Source organism: Nycticebus coucang, chromosome 19 (genome assembly GCF_027406575.1).
Source record: "Nycticebus coucang isolate mNycCou1 chromosome 19, mNycCou1.pri, whole genome shotgun sequence".
Classification (NCBI taxonomy): Eukaryota; Metazoa; Chordata; class Mammalia; order Primates; family Lorisidae; genus Nycticebus; species Nycticebus coucang.
In genome coordinates, this window is record NC_069798.1 from 40,599,844 (window position 1) to 40,622,310 (window position 22,467).

Sequence of the window (22,467 nt, forward strand, 5' to 3'; positions counted from 1 at the left end):
CCAGCTCACAGCAACCTCCAACTCCTGGGCTTAAGCGATTCTCTTGCCTCAGCCTCCCGAGTAGCTGGGACTACAGGCGCAAGCCACAACGCCCGGCTATTTTTTGATTGCAGTTTGGCCGGGGCTGGATTTGAACCCACCACCCTCGGTATATGGGGCCGGCGCCCTACCGACTGAGCCACAGGCGCCGCCCTGAACAAAATATCTTTAATTATCCCATAAGCCTTAAAGATTCTGTAGACATAATTATCCCAATTTTAAGATGAGAAAATTGAGCATCAAGAAGTGAATAATTTGTCCAAGATCATGTAGCTAATAAGGACCTGAACCAAAATGGCAATCCAAATCCATCTTAACTTCACACTTAATGCTTTTTGCATTTACCAAGCTGTTGATTTAAATACCTCATTTGTCCCACAGATGATTACAGTACCTCTGAGCCCCCAGGGAGACTTCTCCCCTACCTCCCTGCTAGAAGTTGATCACAGGTTGGGGCTGGTCTCCCAGCAGGTGAATGCTACCTGGACAACTCCATGAAAGAACTTTCATGGGCATTCTTTTCTTAATGGACCTGATTACCAAATCTGCATTTCCTTCCCAGTGCAATCTGAGCGGTCAACTCCAGTTATTTTCCTTGTTTCTGTACTTGAAACTATTTCTGAAGTTTTTAACTTTGCCGCTCTGTCTGGCCCTTTGTTCTAAGATAACTTCAAAGGACTTGCCTTACTTTAATAATATTTACGGTACTACTGGCTGTGTCCATACAAAGTTCAGCTAAGTTTCAGGCTCAGTCCAGAATCTTGAAACAAAATGGCAGTCAGTGAATGTCTGAATAGCATTATCTTCCATAATTTTGAAGATAATTTAATAAAGTTTGGTTCACAGAGATGATCTCTAAGTTATATGATTCGACTATAAATAGCAGGATGGTATTTTGTATGTGCTGAATAAATCTGAAAGTTTGAACTATTGATCAAGCTGGTGGTTTTGCTATAGGAATTAGGGAATGAGGTGTTCCAGCTAAATGCTAACAAATGGTCCACACTGATTTTATAAAAATCACAAATGACTCTTACACATGGAGACTCTAAGAGAAATAAAACATGATTAAGGCTCAAAAAAAAAAAAAAAAAACTCACCCAATGTAATTGAACAGACCTTATTTTTTCTTAACACCATCTACTGCATATATTGGCTGGCAGGGTGGAAATATATCACTGTCTTGACTCTCCACTCATTCCTCACTTAATAGATTTACACAAATACAACAGTTCTTTCATAGTTACTGAGTTCATGTTTTTGGAAACATTCGTAGGTATGGATTTGGAGGTATGGAAATTTCAGAATTCATTGTCTAAATGTTGACCCAGTGCCACTGTGTCCCCAGCACTGTCTTAGAGTTGTGGTTGGAACAGAGGCCAAAAGAGATGACATTTTGTTCTCTCTTCTTGTTTCAGTGGAGCCAGGCAATACACAAGGCCATGAATCTGTAACATGATCTCAGATATTGATAAATGCTGACAATGGAGCAGATTAAGAGCACGTAGACTGAGTGAGATTGGAGTATTTTGATAGTGGTGTCAGGACATGTATTTTATAAATTGATTGCTGAAATAAGACTCAAGAAATAGGTAGTTTGCACGGTAAACTGTTTTCAGGGCTCAGCATTATTTGATTACAGCTTGTATCTCATCACAAACTATGGTTTAGTAGGGTTTGAAATGAGGAAATTTTACTACAATCTGTATTTAAAAAGCCAATTTCATAGATCATAGAATCTCGAAGTTAGAAGGGACCTTAGAGGTCATCCAGCCCCAAATAGCTTTTCTGATTTGCACATCTTTCTGCCACATTCCTCTGCTTAAAAAAAAAAAAAAAGAAAGAAAGGAAAAGAAGCGCAGTTTCTAGAAACACATTACTGTATAATACACATACAACCAAGTTCATTTCTGAGCAGACTCAGCCTTCTCTGCCTCTCACTTCTCTGACAAGCGTGAGTCAAGAGAGGAATCTCCAAATCTCCAAACACTTTTTCCTTTTCTCAAGCATGGAGTCTGTTCACCAGGCGAAAGTCAGCAAGGTGCAGGCCGCCAGGTGGAAGCCAAGCACCCACCTCTGATGCCAACTTTAGAAACAGTTTCCTCAACACTAGGTTAAGGTTATGTTCATGTTCAGCAAGGCAAAAGTTGCAGTGCATGGTTGTAAGAAAACAGCAAGAACACTGAATATGAATGCAGGAAACGTGGGTTTGTTTCCTAAGCCAGGCTCTTTCCCCGACAAGCTGGGTGGGTCTGGCCTATGCATCTGTAAAATGAGAGAGTTGTAGTAGACCACTGGTTCTCAAAATGTGGTCCCAGACTAATAGCATCTGCCTTACTTAGGAACTTATTTGAAATGCAAACTCTCAGGCTTCATCTCAGACCTCCTGAGTCAGAATCTCTGAGGTGGGAGAATAACAATTTGTTAAAAAGAGAGCCACTCCCAAGTTTGAGAAGCACAGTTCCACATCCAGAACCCTTCAAGGCTCCCAATTTCCACTGTAACATCCCATGATCCCACAAGGCAAAGCACCGAAAACTGTGCCTTGCCCACTTGTTCTCTGTCTCACTGTTATCCCTTAGGTTTCAACAGCTTCTCTCTCTTCCCTTAAATCCACGAGCCTGCCACAAAGCCAGTCTGCTTCAGAGTTGACTCTGACTCCCAGATCATGTACCTCCCTTAAAAAATCTAAATCCAGTCTTACATAGAATCAATGCTTACAGTCACCTTGTATCTAAGCAAATTGAATAAAACTGGGAGCTCGAGCAAACCTGCTTATTTATTTCACGACAAGGGAAACAACTTTCAGTTCTGCGAGATTTGACACCTTTGTCAATAAAATCTGCAGATTGCACAATATAGAGTTGTTTTAGAATTCATCTTTCTGGCAATAACATGACTTTTCAAGAGAAGAGCATCCAGGGCTTATTATGGCAGCCTCATCTTTGCCCTGAGCCTCCTGGCTGTCTCACCGCCTTGACGGTTGACATTAGAACCACACAGTGAGTCTGCAACAGTGCAGAGAAGAAGGCAAGGATTTTAAAGCACCTGCCTCCTTTTGGTTGCTTTTCTTTTTCATAACGTCCAAAAAGACAACCAGATTTGATTTTTTTTAAAAGAAGCACTTAGATTTAATAGCTGATTAGCCTGCAATAAGGTCGAACTTGTGTTTTGTTTTCAATTAGCAATAAAAACAACAGGGTGTTACGTTTGCAGTTGCTTCACTGGAGCATCTTTCCAAGATTCTCTATTCATGCTGTTCAAAAGTGCCGTATACATTGGAAATGTGCATTTATATTCAGAGTGAGCTTATTGTAGGAAGCATAAAAAAAACTCCCCTTAAAGTAGAAGTTTGGGAAGGGAGGTGGAGCTGAAGGTAGTAAAAGCCCCTCAGTTGTCTGATTGTGTGAACCGAACTTACTGTGGAGTAAGTCGTCATTTGAGATTTCACAGCTCTGGAATAAATGACACTTCCAATAACCTTTTTCTATACAGGTGTAAAATATACAAATTGGGTGAGGCAAATGGTAGCATCATTGAAATATGTAAAAGCAAAATGCCTAGGAAGCAAGCATATGGCAAGAGCAGGGCTAGGAGGCAGGGGACGCCAGCTGCAAGATCCACATGCCTTGGCTTCCTGGAGCAGTGGCCTCGGGAGTGGCCTGAGCTCCAACCTTCCACATCCAGTTTGGATGATTTTGTGATTATTATATCACTGGAGGGATTCTCTGCCTAAAGACTTTTTTTTTTCTTTTTTTCATTTATGGCTTTGGTTTGATGTGCTTTTTTCCCTCCTCTTGTGAGTTTTCCATGAGTTGTTGAAAAGCATATTCAACCATGCAAGAGTATAGCTTTTTGATTTTATCCACACCAGTAAAATACCAAATTTGGTGATCAATCAACTGAATAGTCATGCATGTAGATAATTATAGAGACTGGAAACACTTCCATTTGTGCATGTCCTCTGCAGCAGAACATGTGAAGCTTCCTTGTATTTTATTCCTGTTCTCCGTGGGACATATAATCTCTGCTGGTTTATGAAGGATCATTTTGAAAACTGTTTTTGACCTCTACTTTTAAAGACCAGGAAATGAGTATGGTATCTTGGGACTACTCCAAGCTTTAGTGCAAAGTCATGGGTTCTAGCTCCTGTTTCCTCTGCTGATTTCAGTCCATGGCCTGAGAGTGTTTCTATATCTGTGACAACAACAATTAAGGGTCTCTCCCTGGGTCATGGAGTGGCTTAACTTCAGCCATGACTATAATTGTAATTGCAGTGTGCTTCCAGACCCCTGAAAACCCTCATCTAATATTTCCTGTGGTCCCCTCAGACTTCAGACCCCTCAAATCTTTAGGAAACTTACTGGGGAAGAGCCAGACCTATTGAATAAATCAAGGTTATAAACAGTGAAAAATGAGGGACGGGAGAACGTGAAGGCAGCAGGTACTGTCTTCCCATTTTCAGACAACATGGAGTTCGTTCAGAGTCTCGCTTTGTCTAGATTTTATTTCTGTAGAACTCTATTTCTGCAGAGCTCTCTCTCTCAAGTGGTTCAGACAACTCTACATGTGATAATATATCAGTAGTAATAATTCTGGCTTAGCTTAAGGTATATATTAATGTTGAACTATTTTAAGCTATGGAATCATTCAAGGAGCAGAGTCTTATTTATTTTATTCAAGTCTCATGCAAGGCCACAGTTACTTGGGTGATAATTCTTTTCCTTCCCCTAAATAGTCTTAACTTAAATGTATAGTACAACTGTTCAGTTTTATAGCATCTACGTGCCAGTCTATCAGTTTGCCAGTAATCACTCCATAATCCACCATTTAGTATCTGCAGGATTACTAGTAATCAGCTTTTAGGGCTATGAATTCTCCATTGTTCATTTTCAACATTCAACCTTCAGCCAGCTACAGCATCATAAGTACCATGATTTTCTCACAGATTTGCAGTGAAGGCCAGAGAGATCCTGCAGGGGAAGCTAACATAAGACTTTTTGTTTTATAAACAATCTTTGCAACAGAAGAATCACAGTATACAATACTCCATTAAAGTGTTGCTCCCAAATGAAAAAATCAAACAATTTATAGACTTTTAGTTTTATAAAGTGGGAAAGAAAAATATACATTATGCCCAACAGTAGCTGAGGAACAACTGTACAATGACCGTGCTTCTCCTAGTGCGTGTACCCAAACCTCATCCCAGAGGTGTCACCCCTCAAGATGTCAGTGTATCACCTTGTACCAGAGACACACTCATTCTTTAACATACGATCATGTGTTCTAGCACTCTGAGAAGCTGAGGCAGTGGATTGCTTGAGTTCAGGAGTTCAAGACCAGCCTGAGTGAGAGTGAGACCCCGTCTCTACTAAAAATAGAAAAACTAGTCCACCCCCAGTTGTGGTGGACACCTGTAGTCCCAGCTATTCGGGAGGCTGGTAAAAGATGATCACTTAAGCCCAAGAGTTTGAGGTTGCTGTGGGTTATGATGCCACAGCCCTCTACCCAAGGCAACCAAGTAAGACTCTGTCTCAAAAAAAAAAAAATATACATATATATATATATATATATATATATGCATTACTTAAGAACTGGGACACATCCTGAGAAAAGTGTCATTAAATGATTTCATTGTCTGCCAACATGACACAGTGTACTTGTGTAGACCTAGATGGTCTAGCCTGCAACATACCACGGTAGTGTGGTATAGCCTATTCTCCTAGACTAAAAACCTACATGGCATGTTACTGTGCTGAAGACTGTAGGCACTTGTAACACAGGGCCAAGTATTTGTGTATCTAAACATATCTAAGCCCAGCAAAGGTGGTCAAAAATACACTATAAAAGATAAGAAATGGTAAACCTGTATAGAGTACTTAACCATGAGCAGATCTTATAGGCTAAATGAGTCAGTTAGTAGTTGAGTGAATGTGAAGGCCTAGGGCATTACTGAAAACTTAATAAGCTCTGTACACTTAGGCTACACTGCATTTATTGAAATCCTTTCCTGGACAATTCACCTTTGCTTCTTAACTATTTTAACTTTGACCCTTTTGTAATACACTTAAGATGCAAACACATTAGATAATAGTATGAAAATCTTTCCTTTCTCTATATCCTATTCCTATAAGCTTCTTTTCTGCTTTTGAATTTCTTTATTTTTATATTTTACTTTTTAAACTTTTGTTAAAAGCTAAGTCTCAAGAGCATACCTTAACCTAGACCCATACAGGGTCATGATGACCAATATCACTGCCTTCTACCTCCCATCCTGCCCCTTTGAAGGTCTCCAGGGGCGATAACGTGCCTGGAGCTGTGATCTCCTATGACAGCAAGGCCTTCTACTGGAACAGGTACCTCCTCAAGGACCTGCCTGAGGCTATTTTACAGTTAGCTTTTTTCTGTAATTAGAGAAAGTACACTGTAAAATGACAATAAGAAGTATTAAATATATAAAACCAGTAACATAGCCATTTATTACCATTATCAAGTGTCATGTACTATATGTAATAGAACTTTCACAGAATTGGTGGTGCAGTAGGTTTACACCAGCATCAACACAAACATGATTTTTTGCATTGTGTAGGTATAACAACAGCTATGACATCACTGGGGCATAGGAATTTTCAGCTCCATTATAATCTTGTGAGACCACCACTGAATATGCTTTGATCAAAATCTTGTAACGGGATGCAAAGCTCCTTCACCAAGCTACCCCTCAGAGTCACTTTGTTCACTACTTTGTTCACTACCCTCTAGTTTTACATATTTAAGATAGACAGGAATAATAAGGTGGGATGAAACATTGAGTGAGGCTCACAAGGTCAATGGCACCAAAGCCCCCAAATTAGAATTGCTCCCTGTCCAGCAGTGGTGACCATTGTGTAGCCTGCAGATTCTGGAGCAGCTACCCCTGTTCAAGATGTCTCAGAGGTTTCTTGGAAATTCTTTCGAGCCCTGCCACATTCTTCTGAATATCTCAAATGTCTTTGTCTTTGGAAAGAAGATGTGATTTACGGAAACAGCCAAATCCCTTGGAGCCAATTCTGGCAGGGGGTCAAGCTGGTTAATGTTAGTTTAGAATTACTCATTTTAAATAGGACTGCTGTCAGAGTTTTCTCAGCAATGACCAGTTTGGTTCCGTCAGTGAAGATAAAGCAGTATATCACTTTTAAGCTTGCAATAGAAAAATACACATAATGAAAACAATTTTATTTATTGATAATCCCAGTTCCTAATCTCATTTACTATTGTTTCATAGCACAATAGGTTGTGCATATATGTGTGAGAGTGTAGCCGTGTGTGTTTGATTATATATAAGCAGGCAGATCAATCTACATTTAGATAGACAAACATATATAGATGCAGCTATATATACTATTTCTCATGGGATATTTTTCATTCCCTTTTCCCAGACATAGTTTCCAAAATTCTCCTATAAATGTGAACCTTTTTAATTGTTGATATTCCTCTAAGATAAGCAATTTCTTAACCTTTTTTTTTTAAGGTTACATACTTGTTTTAGAATTTTCTGAATATTATTCACCATTTTGTAGAAAAAAATAGAATTGTATACACATTCATAGGATTTGGAAAGGAGGGGAAGGGAACATCATGTTCAGAATTTTTGGCCTAGGATTTAGAAAGAAAAGTGACTTAAAATTCACATCATAGGATATATTTATAAAAACAAGTTAAAAATGACTTTTAAATTGAGGCTGCAAAGTATTTATTATATAAAATCTTTACTTAATTAACTGACTTCAAATTGCCTGAATAAGGCTAAGAAAAAATAAGTGATAATGGTAAAGAAGGAGAGCAGTCAGTGGGTCACTTTGTATTGACATTTGCATTAAAATCTCATAAAAGGTTTCTAGTGTCAAGATATAGCAGGAATACAAATGTCTACACACAATAACTAAGAAAATGCCATGAAGGCTACGCTGACCAGTTTGATGAGAATATTTCGGATTGTATATGAAACCAGCACATTGTACCCCTTGATTGCACTAATGTACACAGCTCTGATTTAACAATAAAAAAAGATATAGCAGGAAAGATACAATTTAAAGCCCTTTTGATATGAAATGTTTAAAAGCTGAAGAAAGTGTAAGTGATCTGTTTAAATTCATATTCAAGTGAAGAGTGGAAGATGGAGGTTCTTAGAAGCTAAAATTGATCAGAAAACACTAAATCAAGGAGGTAGATAGTCTTAAAGTTGATAGCTTTTCTGGAGTCATCTGTTCATCTCTGGATATCCAAACTCTTTGTTTTATTTGACTGTCCATAGGGAAGAAAAGATTCATGTAAGCCCACGTACTGCCCATGCAATGTGGGTCATATGGTCCAAAATCCCTTCAGAAAGACTAGATTTTATAAGTCAAAGTCCTCAGCCAAAGAGTAGAATAGAACAGAACCCACCTCCCCCCAAAAAAAGAAAGGAATCTTGCCCATCTCTGTGTTCTTTGTAGGGACTAGTCACTACTGAGAACCCCCAACAGTTCTCACATGAATGAGGAGGATATCAAAATAGACACTTCTTATGTGAACTAAAAATGACCAAGCCAAAATTTTTGTTTAAAATTCCCCTAGGTAGGCGGCGCCTGTGGCTCAGTCCGTAAGGCGCCGGCCCCATATACCGAGGGTGACAGGTTCAAACCTGGCCCCGGCCAAACTGCAACTAAAATTCCCCTAGGCACCTGGCATATGTGAGTGCTTATTATCTCTGAGAAAATGCACTTAGTAACTATGACTCAAAGAATTCTCACAAATTAAATGCCAAAAACATGAATCATGATAAAATATGACAATGTAAAATGCATGAGGGAACACATTTTTATAAGAGTCAGGAGAAACAACAAAGAGTAAAATTAGACCCACTATGTCTGCAAAAACATGAATCCCCCTCAACTACAAACTAAGCTTAATTTGTTTTAAAAAAAAAAATAAAGGAAGGCATCAAAAACAGAATAAGTACAATAGACTCTGACATAACAAGGTTGACTTAAAAACAACCCAAAGAGAAATTCAAGCAAAGAAATACATAATCATTTAAATTAGAAATGCAATGATGAATAATATTGCAAATTAGGCATAATTAAAGAGAAAATCACTGAAGTGGAAGATAGGTTCAAATAAATTATCTATAATGCAGACAGAAAACAGTCGAAAATAATAAACAAAGGTTACAAGAACTATAAGATAAAGAGTAGGTTTTCAATATATCTTATTAAAGGTCCAGAAAGGAGACAGTAAAAGGAAAAGGGTGAAAAGAATATTTGATTATATCATCCTTATGAATTTCCAGGGTGGATGAAAGGCATCAATCCCCAGAATCAGAGAACTCAAGAAATTCCAAACAAAATACATTGAAAAAACAACTCCCTAAGTGCACACACTATCATTCAACTGTGGTCATGAGGAAAAGATAGATAACCTTATGAAACAAAGAAATGAATGAGAAAACAATCATTAGGCTTTTAGCAAACTTCTCGACAGTGGCAGTGCAATCTAGTTCAAAACTATCTTCAAAGTACAGAGAGAAAAATAACTTGTCAAACTAGAGAAATTTTCAGAACAATACCATCTTTCAAAGGCAAAAACAAAGATACATGTATTTCAAGTCTAACAAAACTGAGAGTATTTGCTATCAGTAGATTATCCCTGAAGAGAATTCTTATGTACTTCAAAAAAATAAGTATTATCCCAGAAAGAAGGTCAGTGGTAAAGGTATAGTGAAAAAAAGAAAGAGTGGAAAAAATGTGGATAAATTTAAATTTAAGTATAAAAATGACTGTATAAAGCAATAAAAATAATGTTCAATTTGTAGTGCCAGGAAAGAAACAGAAGTACTAAATAAGTATAGTAAAAACAGGAGTAATAAATTTAAAATACTCAAAGGTTGTTTTGTTATTTTAGAATAGTTTAAAATATTAACCCAGGCACCGACGCTGGGCTCCTCCTCCCGGCTCCGTAGTAAGCATGGCCGTGGCGGCATTTGTGGTCCCTTGGGTGAAACAGAAAGCGGGAGCTACTCAGAGAGGGAGCAAAGAGCGGGGCTCAGGCGGTGCCATCACTGCCGGGAAACACCTCAACAGTCAGTGCTCCAATGGCCACAGGGAGCCCTAGAGCTGGCTGTGCTGCTGAGGTAGAGCGAGAACCATCAGGAACCCGAAGAAGAGGCTCAGGGGGAGCTGCCTTCCTCTGCCTCAGAATGGCATGAGTCGGAGAGTTGGAACATTATCCAGTATATTAATGTCTTATTGATAATGGCAAAACATCCACCGCTATTGGATACAACTCAGATTTTAAGCAGTGATATTTCTCTTCTGTCTGCCCCTATTGTAAGTGCAGATGGAACACAATAGGATGAATAGGGAGACAAGATGATGGACTGAAGCCAGCTTTCCACAGAGGCTCCCATCCAGAAGGAGAGTTAAGGGATGAAAATTTAGCTAGTAATCTGTTGGATTTGAACTGCACCAAAAGAGAAGGTTGAAGAATGCACATCAACCCTGCTGAGGTGAGCTGCGACCACAACAATGCAAACAAAAGCAACATGGCTCAGTCTTGGATATTCTGAAGCCACACCCCCTGTCTCTCTAGGCAAGCAGAGGAGGCCACCCATGAGTAAAGGATTTGCCTAAGGCGACTCACAAACCCAGGAATTTTCCATAGCCGGCCGACTCAGAGAGGTAACCGAATACAAACCTCCAGCAACAAAGACAGGATGTTGGAACTCAGATCAGCTTCTGTTCTGCAGGCGAATTTAGCAGGAACACAGACAGAATCCCACAAAGTTGTTCTGTTCTGTTCTGTCAGTTACATCAATCAGGGGTGGGGCTGGGCCTGAGTGAACACCCCCCAACCTTCATCAAGTGCCCGAGGATGTCAGACCTCACCTCCTCCTGCTAGATAGCAGCAGAGTGCAGAGGCCTGGCAGATTTCCTTGCGATTCAGGCAGGTACAAACCCCTGGAGTATCTGTTCACTACAGGCAACAGGGTCAGCCATCTGCAGGGATATCAGTGACTGGGTCCGACAGAGGGGCAAGGTGGGGAAGGAGGCATCAACCTTCTCAGACTGATCTATTTGCTAGGTGGCTCCTCCTGACTCCACGCAGCACTAGAGCAAGCCATATCACAGTAGTCACAAGACCCCTGTGATCCAGTTCCCAGAGACCTCTTGAACTCTCCCACCCGAGAAAGATGCCAACTGAGACAATTGATTTGGACCTCTTGAACTGAACCAATAGACTGAGGACTTTTCGGCGGGTGCCCTGGGTGTGCGGTTGTAGGAAGGTTTGATTTTCCTTTTCCAATTGTTGCCAGTGGTGGGCGGGGTGACTTAATTGCTAGTATTTCTCCACAGCTGAGACTTCAACCCAGAGTAAATGTTTCACTAGGGTCGAACAGAAACCAGCTGAAAACAAGACAGAACCACTTAGCCCCACCACAACAGACAGGGCCCCAGTTTCTCAGGCCACAACACTGTACAGGCCCTCAACAAAGCCCCAGGTGAAAAATCAAACAAAGTAAAACAACCATGGAGCGGAATCAGCAGAAAAACTCTGATAACATGAATAACCAGAATAGATCAAACCCCCAAGGAAAGATATGGCAGACGTAACCGAAGATCCCATTCATAAACAACTGGCTGAGATGTCAGAAATTGAATTCAGAATTTGGATTGCAGACAAAATTAATAAAGTGGAATTAGGAATTCGAGGAGAAATTCAAAAGTTGTGTCAAGAATTTAACTAATTTAAAGACAAAACCACCAAAGACTTAGACACACTGAAGCAAGAATTTGCAGCCATCAAAGATATGAAAAATACAGTAGAATCCCTCAGCAACAGAATGGAGCAAGCAGAATAAAGGATTTCTGACATTGAAGATAAAGCCCTTGAACGCTCCCAAACTCTCAAAGAGGAAGAGAAATGGAGAGCAAAAACGGATCATTCTCTTAGAGAGCACTGGGATAATACGAAGAAGGTCAATATCCGAATCACTGGAATTCCTGAATCCAATGAAGTGGCCTTGCTGGGCACAGAGGCCCTTCTGCATGAAATTATAAAAGACAATTTTCCAGACATGCCTAGAGATTCTGAATTCAGAAAGCAGACAGTTTCATAACACCAGCATGACTCAACCCCAATAAGACATCCTCCAGACATATCATAATTAACTTCACTAAAGTTAATATGAAGGAGAAAATTCTCAAAGCTGCTAGGAGAAAGAAAAGCATTACCTTCAAAGGGAAGAATATTAGAATGACTGCAGATCTCTCTGCTGAAATTTTTCAAGCCAGAAGAGGGTGATAATCGACTTTTAATCACCTAAAGCAAAATAAGTTTCAACCCCGGATCTTGTATCCAGCTAAACTGAGTTTTATTTATGATGGAGAAATTAAATAATTTAATGACATTCATATGTTGAAGAAATTTGCAATAACCAGACTTCAGGATATTCTCAGACCTATCCTCCATAATGATCAACCCAATCCTATACCACAAAAGTAAACTCACTCAGAAACTTCGGATCAAACTCCAACTTCCACACTGGCAAAAAGATTAAAAATGCCCACTGGACTTTTGAAAAACTCAATACCCAAATTTTTACCAGACTTATCAATATTCTTCATTAATGTGAACGGATTAAATTGTCCTCTAAAGAGGTATAGATTAGCTGACTGGATACAAAAACTCAGGCCAGATATTTTTTGCATACTAGGGTCACATCTTAACTTAAAAGATGAATACAGACTCAGGGGGAAAGGATAGTCATCCATATTTCAGGCAAATGGTAATCAGAAAAAAGCAGGTGTTGCAATTTTATTTGCAGATACAATAGGCTTTAAACCAACAAACTAAGGAAGGACAAGAATGGTCACTTCATATTTGTTAAGGGTAATACTCAATATGATGAGATCTCAATTATTAATATTTATACACCCAACCACATTGCACCTCACTTTATAAGAGACATGAGCAACTTGATTTCCTCCACCTCCATAATCGTCGGAGATTTCAACACTCCTTTGGCAGTGTTGTATCGATCCTCCAACAAGAAGCTAAGCAAAGAAATCTTAGATTTGAACCTAACCATCCAACATTTGGATTTAGCACACATCTACAGAACATTTCATCCCAATAAAACTGAATACACATACTTCTCATCAGTCCATGGAACTTACTCGAAAATCGATCACATCTTAGGTCACAAGTCTAACCTCAGTAAACTTAAAGGAATAGAAATTATTCCATGCATCTTCTCAGACCGCTATGGAATAAAACTTGAGCTGAGTAACAACAGGAATCTGCATACTCATACAAAAACATGGAAGTTAAATAACCTTATGCTGAATGATAGCTGGGTCAGAGATGAGAGTAAGAAAGAAATCTCCAACTTTTTGGAACAAAACAACAAAGAAGACACGAACTATCAGAACCTCTGGGACACCACAAAGGCAGTTCTAAGAGGGAAATTTATACCACTGCAAGACTTCCTCAAGAGAATGGAAAGAGAGGAATTTAACAACTTAATGGGACATCACAAGCAACTGGAAAAGGAAAAACATTCCAACCCCAAACCCAGTAGAAGAAAAGAAATAACCAAAATTAGAGCAGAATTAAATGAAATTGAAAACAAAAGAATAATACAACAGATCAATAAATCAAAAAGCTGGTATTTTGAAAAGGTCAATAAAATAGATAAACCTTTGGCCAACCTAATCAGGAAAAAAAGATTAAAATCTCAAATCTCATCAATCAGAAACAACAAAGACGAAATAACAACAGACTCCTCAGAAATCCAAAAAATCCTTAATGAATATTACAAAAACATTTATTCTCAGAAATATGAAAATCTGAAGGAAATTGACTGATACTTGGAAGTACGTCTCTTTCCAAGACTTAACCAGAATCAAGTGGAAATGTTGAACAGGTGCATATCAAGTTCTGAAATAGCATCAACCATACAAAACCTCCCTAAAAAGAAAAGCCCAAGACCAGATGGTTTCACGTCAGAATTCTACCAAACCTTTAAAGAGGAATTAGTACCTATATTACTTAACCTGTTCCAAAAGGCAGAAAAAGAAGGAACACTACCCCAACACGTTCTATGAAGCAAACATCACCCTGAACCCAAACCAGGAAGAGACCCAACAAGAAAAGAAAATTATAGACCAATATCACTACTGAATATAGATGCAAAAATATTCAACAAGATCCTAACAAACAGAATCCAGCAACACATCAAACAAATTATAGATCATGACCAAGTCGGTTTTATCCCAGGGTCTCAAGGCTGTTCAATATATGTAAATCTGTAAATGTAATTCAGCACGTAAATAAATTAAAAAACAAAGACCATATGATTCTCTCAATTGATGCAGAAAAAGCTTTTGATAATATCCAGCATCCCTTCATGATCAGAACACTTAAGAAAATTGGTATACAAGGGACATTTCTTAAACTGATGGAGGCCATCTACGGCAAACCCACAGCCAATATCATATTGAATGGAGTTAAATTGGAATCATTTCCACTCAGATCAGAAACCAAACAAGGCTACCCATTGTCTCCATTGCTTTTTAACATTGTAATGGAAGTTTTAGCCACCGCAATTAGGGAAAAAAAGGCTATCAAGGGTATCCATATAGGGTCAGAAGAGATCCAACTTTTGCTCTTCGCAGATGATATGATTGTATATTCGGAAAACACTAGGGACTCTACTACAAAACTCTTAGAAGTGATCAAGGAATACAGCAGCGTCTCAGGTTACAAAATTAACATTCATAAATCAGTAGCCTTTATATATACCAACAATAGTCAAGTTAAAAAACAGTTAAGGACTCTATCCCATTCACAGTAGTGTCAAAGAATATGAAATATTTGGGAATTTATCTAACAAAGGACATGAAAGAACTCTATAAAGAGAACTATGAAACTCTAAGAAAAGAAATAGCTGAAAATGTTAACAAATGGAAAAACATACCATGCCCATGGCTGGGAAGAATCAACATTATCAAAATGTCCATACAACACAAAGAAATATACAATTTTAATGCAATCCCTATTAAAGCTCCACTGTCATACTTTAAAGATCTTGAAAAAAACAATACTTTGTTTTATATGGAATCAGAAAAAACCTCGAATAGCCAAGACATTATTCAGAAATAAGAACAAAGCAGGAGGAATTACGCTACCAGATCTCAGACTATACTACAAATCGATAGTGATCAAAACAGCATGGTATTGGCACAAAAACAGAGAAGTAGATGTCTGGAACAGAATAGAGAACCAAGAGATGAATCCAGCTACTTACCATTATTTAATCTTTTGACAAGCCGATTAAAAACATTCAGTGGGGAAAAGATTCCCTATTTAACAAATGGTGCTGGGTGAACTGGCTGGCAACCTGCAGAAGACTGAAACTGGACCCACACCTTTCACCATTAACTAAGATACACTCTCACTGGATTACAGATTTAAACTTAAGACATGAAACTATTAAAATATTAGAGGATAGTGCAGGGAAAACCCTTGAAGAAATCAGTCTAGGCGAGTATTTTATGAGGAGGACCCCCCCCCCCCCGGGCAATTGAAGCAGCTTCAAAAATACACTACTGGGACTTATCAAACCAAAAAGCTTCTGCACAGTGAAGAACACAGTAAGTAAAGCAAGCAAACAGCCCTCATAATGGGAGAAGATATTTGCAGGGTATGTCTCCGACAAAGTTTTAATAACCAGAATCCACAGAGAACTCAAACGCATTAGCAAGAAAAGAACAAGGGATGCCATCACAGGCTGGGCAAGGGATTTGAACCGAAACTTCTCTGAGGAAGACAGGCACACAGCCTTCAGACATATCAAAAAATGCTCATCATCTTTAATCATCAGAGAAATGCAAATCAAAACTACTTTGAGATATCATCTAACTCCAGTGAGACTAGCCTATATCACAAAATCCCAAGACCAGAGATGTTGGCGCGGATGTGGAGAAAAGTGAACACTTTTGCACTGCTGGTGGGAATGCAAATTAATACATTCCTTTTGGAAAGAGATATGGAGAGCACTTAGAGATCTAAAAATAGATCTGCCATTCAATCCTGTAATCCCTCTACTGGGCATATACCCAGAAGACCAAAAATCACATCATAACAAAGATATTTGTACCAGAATGTTTATTGCTAAGTCACGGAAAATGCCCAAGTACCCATCAATCCACAAATGGATTAATAAATTGTGGTATATGTACACCACGGAATATTATGGAGCCTTAAAGAAAGATGGAGACTTTACCTCTTTCATGTTTACATGGATGGAGCTGGAAAATATTCTTCTTAGTCAAGTATCTCAAGAATGGAAGAAAAAGTACCCAATGTACTCAGCCCTACTATGAAACTAATTTAGGGTTTTCACATGAGAGCTATAACCCAGTTACAACCTAAGAATGGGGGAAGGGGGAAAGGGAGGGGAGGGAGGGTGGAGGTGAATAGAGGGAGGGGCATTGGTGGGATTACACCTGCGGTGCATCTTACAAATTTATATGTGAAACTTGTTAAATGTGGAATGTAAGTGTCTTGGCACAATAACTGAGAGAATGCCAGGAAGGTATGTTAACCAGTGTGATGAAAGTGTGTCAGATGGTCTGTGAAGTGTATGATGCTCCATGATCATATCAATGTACACAGCTATGATTTAATAAATAAATAAATAAATAAAAATAAAAATATTAAAGATATGACATTAGACAATAAAAGCAGGGTAGTTGATAAAAGGTTTTAAATGTCATCTTTTAAGTGTAGAGTTGAGAATATAAGATAGAAGTGATTGACAAAATATCAAATGTAGATCAATGAAAGGATGAGACTATTCCTTTGGGGAAATACATGTTATTTGGCTCACTACTTAGTTCAATGGAATGAAGTGAGGAGACACCATAAAAAGGATAGTTTGGGTTATCTGTTCACCAACCATAAAATAGTCTGGATCTAAATGATACCAGTTGTGAAAGTGGAAATAAAAGGGGAACCTGGTAACATTTTTAGAGAAAGAATAAATATGATAAAATTATGGAATTTCAAATCTGAAAGAGAGATACAGAAAAAAAAAAAGTCCAGTTTACATTTTTACAAATGGAAAACTAAATAAAACTCATGGTTAACTGGCTTCTCCTAGGTTAGACACTAAATGGCAAAGTTAAACCCAGAACCAAGACTTTCTGATCCCCAGTTTCAGTCAGTTTAGAACAGTGATTTTCAACCTTTGTTATCTCGTAGCACACATAGCCTATATTTAAACTTCTGTAGCACTCTTAAATTCTGTTGATCAAAAATGAATAAAAAAGAGAATACATTTATGGTTCTTTGAACTTTTTTTGAAAATAATTTAACTAATGTTTTTAAAAAACTTTTGAAGCACATCTAAAATACCCTCATGCACACCAGTGTGCCACAGCACACCAGTTGAAAATCACTGCTTTAGAGTAAGAAAGAAAGTTGAGTTCAAACTCAAAATTTTGAAAACACTTAGTTCTAGGTAAATAGTGATCAAATTTTTTTTTTGATTGTTTGTTTTTCACCATTTTATTTTTATTTTCTTTTGCAACAATATTTTCTATTTAAGTTTTTAAAAGGCTTAAAGACATAAAGTGAAAGTTAAAACTATTACAGAAAAAATTTTTGTTCTTTGAGACAAAAGTCACAGAGTTCTTGTAAACCATTTCCAATGCTGCTGTTGACGGCCTGGCAGTCTCTTATCAGGTATATTCTTTTTTTTTTTTTTTTTAATTAAATCATAACTGTATACATTGATATGATCATGGGGCATCATACACTCACTTCATAAACCATTTGACACATTTTTATCACAGTGGTTAACATAGCCTTTCCGGCGTTATCTCAGTTACTGTGCCAAAACATTTACATTCTACATTTACCAAGTTTCGCAAATACCCCTGTAAGATGCACCATTGGTGTGATCCCACCGATCCCCCTCCCTCTACCCACCCCCTCCCCCTTTCCCACTTGCCCCTATTGTTAAGTTGTAGCTGGGTTATAGCTTTCATGTGAGAGTCCCAAATTAGTTTCATAGTAGGGCTGTGTACATTGGGTATTTTTTCTTCCATTCTTGGGATACTTTACTAAGAAGAATATGTTCCAGCTCCATCCATGTAAACATGAAAGAGGTAAAGTCTCCATCTTTCTTTAAGGCTGCATAGTATTCCATGGTATACATATACCACAATTTATTAATCCATTCGTGGATCGATGGGCACTTGGGCTTTTTCCATGACTTAGCTATTATGAATTGGGCTGCAATAAACATTCTGGTACAAATATCTTTGTTATGTTGTGATTTTTGGTCTTCTGGGTATATTCCCAACAGAGGAATTACAGGATTGAATGGCAGATCTATTTTTAGATCTCTGAGTGTTCTCCATATATCTTTCCAAAAGGAATGTATTAATTTGCATTCCCACCAGCAGTGCAGAAGTGTTCCCTTTTCTCCGCATCCACGCCAACATCTCTGGTCTTGAGATTTTGTGATATAGGCTAGTCTCATTGGACTTAGATGATATCTCAAGGTAGTTTTGATTTGCATTTCTCTGATGATTAAAGATGATGAGCATTTTTTGATAAGTCTGAAGACCGTGCGCCTGTCTTCTTCAGAGAAGTTTCTCTTCAAATCCTTTGCCCAGCCTGCGATGGGATCCCTTGTTTTTTTCTTGCTGATGCGTTTGAGTTCTCTGTGGATTCTGGTTATTAAACCTTTGTCAGAGATATACCCTGCAAATATCTTCTCCCATTCTGAGGGCTGTCTGCTTGCTCTGCTTACTGTGTTCTTAGCTGTGCAGAAGCTTTTTAGTTTGATCAAGTCCCAGTAGTGTATTTTTGAAGCTGCTTCAATTGCCCAGGGGGTTCTCCTCATGAAATACACACCCAGACCAATTTCTTCAAGGGTTTTCCCTGCATTCTCCTCTAGTATTTTTATAGTTTCATGTTTTAAGTTTAAATCTTTAATCCAATGAGAGTCTATCTTAGTTAATGGTGAAAGGTGTGGGTCCAATTTCAGTCTTCTGCAGGTTGCCAGCCAGTTCACCCAGCACCATTTGTTAAATAGGGAATCTTTTCCCCACTGAATGTTTTTAATTGGCTTGTCAAAAATCAAATAGCGGTAAGTAGCTGGATTCATCTCTTGGTTCTCTATTCTGTTCCAGATATCTACTTCTCTGTTTTTGTGCCAATACCATGCTGTTTTGATCACTATCGATTTGTAGTAAAGTCTAAGGTCTGGTAGTGTGATTCCTCCTGTTTTGTTTTTATTTCTGAGTAATGTCTTGGCTATTCGAGGTTTTTTCTGATTCCATATAAAACGAAGTAATGTTTTTTCAAGATCTTTAAAATATGACAGTGGAGCTTTAATAGGGAGTGCGTTGAAATTATATATTGCTTTGGGTAGTATGGACATTTTGATAATGTTGATTCTTCCCAGCCATGAGCATGGAATGTTTTTCCATTTGTTAACATTTTCAGCTATTTCTTTCCTTAGAGTTTCATAGTTCTCTTTATAGAGATCTTTCACGTCTTTTGTTAGGTAAATTCCCAAATATTTCATCTTCTTTGGCACTACTGTGAATGGGATAGAGTCCTTAACTGCTTTTTCAATTTGACTGTTGTTGGTGTATATAAAGGCTACCGATTTATGAATGTTGATTTTGTAACCTGAGACGCTGCTGTATTCCTTGATCACTTCTAGGAGTTTTGTAGTAGAGTCCCTAGTGTTTTCCAGATACACAATCATATCATCTGCGAAGAGCGAGAGTTTGATCTCTTCTGACCCTATATGGATACCCTTGATCGCCTTTTCTTCCCTAATTGCAGTGGCTAAAACTTCCATTACAATGTTGAAAAGCAATGGAGACAATGGGCAGCCTTGTCTGGTTCCTGATCTGAGTGGAAATGATTCCAATTTAACTCCATTCAATATGATATTGGCTGTGGGTTTGCTGTAGATAGCCTCTATCAGTTTAAGAAAAGTCCCTTCTAGACCAATTTTCTTGAGTGTTCTGATCATGAAGGATGCTGGATATTATCAAAAGCTTTTTCTGCATCGATTGAGAGAATCATATGGTCTTTGTTTTTTAATTTGTTTATGTGCTGAATTACATTTATAGATTTACGTATATTGAACCAGCCTTGAGACCCTGGGAATAAACCAACTTGGTCATGGTGTATGATTTGTTTGATGTGTTGCTGGATTCTGTTTGTTAGGATCTTGTTGAATATTTTTGCATCTATATTCATTAGTGATGTTGTTATATAATTTTCTTTTCTTGTTGGGTCTTTTCCTGGGTTGGGGATCAGGGTGATGTTTGCTTCATAGAACGTGTTGTGTAGTCTTCCTTCTTTTTCTACATTTTGGAACAGGTTGAGTAATATAGGTACTAATTCCTCTTTAAAGGTTTGGTAGAATTCTGACGTGAAACCATCTGGTCCCAGGCTTTTCTTTTTAGGGAGGTTTTGTATAGTTGATGCTATTTCTGAACTTGATATGGGTCTGTTCAACATTTCCACTTGATTCTGGTTAAGTCTTGGAAGGTGGCATGCTTCCAAGTATCGGTCTATTTCCTTCAGATTTTCATATTTCTGAGAATAAAGTTTCTTGTAATATTCATTAAGGATTTTTTGGATTTCTGATGAGTCTGTGGTTATTTCGTCTTTGTTGTTTCTGATTGATGATATTAGAGATTTTACTCTTTTTTTCCTCATTAGGTTGGCCAGAGGTTTATCTATTTTATTGACCTTTTCGAAAAACCAGCTTTTTGATTTATTGATCTGTTGTATTATTCTTTTGTTTCAAATTCATTTAATTCTGCTCTAATTTTGGTTATTTCTTTTCTTCTACTGGGTTTGGGGTTGGAATGTTCTTCCTTTTCCAGTTGCGTGAGATGTCCCATTAAGTTGTTAACTTCCTCTCTTTCCGTTCTCTTGAGGAAGGCTTGCAGTGGTATAAATTTCCCTCTTAGAACTGCCTTTGTGGTGTCCCAGAGGTTCTGATAGTTTGTGTCTTCATTGTCGTTTTGTTCCAAAAAATTGGCGATTTCTTTCTTAATCTCATCTCTGACGCAGCTATCATTCAGCATAAGGTTATTTAACTTCCATGTTTTTGTATGGGTGTGCAGATTCCTGTTGTTACTCAATTCAAGTTTTATTCCATGATGGTCCGAGAAGATGCATGGAATAATTTCTATTCCTTTAAATTTACTGAGGTTAGACTTGTGACCTAAAATGTGGTCAATTTTGGAGTAAGTTCCGTGGGCTGATGAGAAGTATGTGTATTCAGTTTTGTTGGGATGAAATGTTCTGTAGATGTCTGCTAAATCTAAATATTGGATGGTTAGGTTTAAATCTAAGATTTCTTTGCTCAGCTTCTTTCTGGAGGATCGATCCAACACTGCCAAAGGAGTGTTGAAATCTCCGACGATTATGGAGCTGGAGGAAATCAAGTTACTCATGTCTGTTAGAGTTTCTCTTATAAATTGAGGTGCATTCTGGTTGGGTGCATAGATATTAATAATTGAGATCTCATCATATTGAGTATTACCCTTAACAAATATGAAGTGACTATTCTTGTCCTTCCTTACTTTTGATGGTTTAAAGCCTACTGTATCTGCAAATAAAATTGCAACACCTGCTTTTTTCTGATTACCATTTGCCTGAAATATGGATGACCATCCTTTCACCCTGAGTCTGTATTTGTCTTTTAAGTTGAGATGTGACTCTTGTATGCAACAAATATCTGGCTTGAGTTTTTGTATCCAGTCAGCTAACCTATGCCTCTTTAGAGGACAGTTTAAGCCATTCACATTGATGGAGAGTACTGATAAGTCTGGTGGAATTTTGGGTATCGAGTTTTTCAAAGGTCCAGTGGACATTTTTAATCCTTTCGCCAGTGTGGAAGTTGGAGTTTGATCCGAAGTTTCTGAGTGAGTTTACTTTTGTGGTATAGGATTGGGTTGGTCATTGTGGAGGATAGGTCTGAGAACATCCTGAAGAGCTGGTTTACTTCTGGCAAATTTTTTCAACATATGAATGTCATTGAAGTATTTAATTTCTCCATCATAGATGAAACTCAGTTTAGCTGGATACAAGATCCTGGGTTGAAAGTTTTTTTGCTTTAGGAGATTAAAAGTTGATGACCAGCCTCTTCTGGCTTGAAAAGTTTCAGCAGAGAGATCTCCAGTTATTCTAATATTCTTACCTTTGTACGTTATAGTTTTCTTTCGCCGGGCTGCTTTGATAATCTTCTCTTTCATGTTAACTTTAGTGAAGCTAATTATGATATGTCTGGGGGATGACTTATTGGCGTTGAATCGTGCTGGGGTTCTGAAGGTATCTGCTATCTGAATTTCAGATTCT

The 22,467-nt window shown here is 38.1% G+C and overlaps 1 protein-coding gene across 1 annotated transcript in view; it reads left to right on the forward strand.

The window, feature by feature from the left end:
- SETBP1 (SET binding protein 1) overlaps positions 1-22,467 on the forward strand; it is a 408,545-nt gene that overhangs the window by 285,298 nt on the left and 100,780 nt on the right. The gene's annotated exons all lie outside the window — the stretch shown is intronic.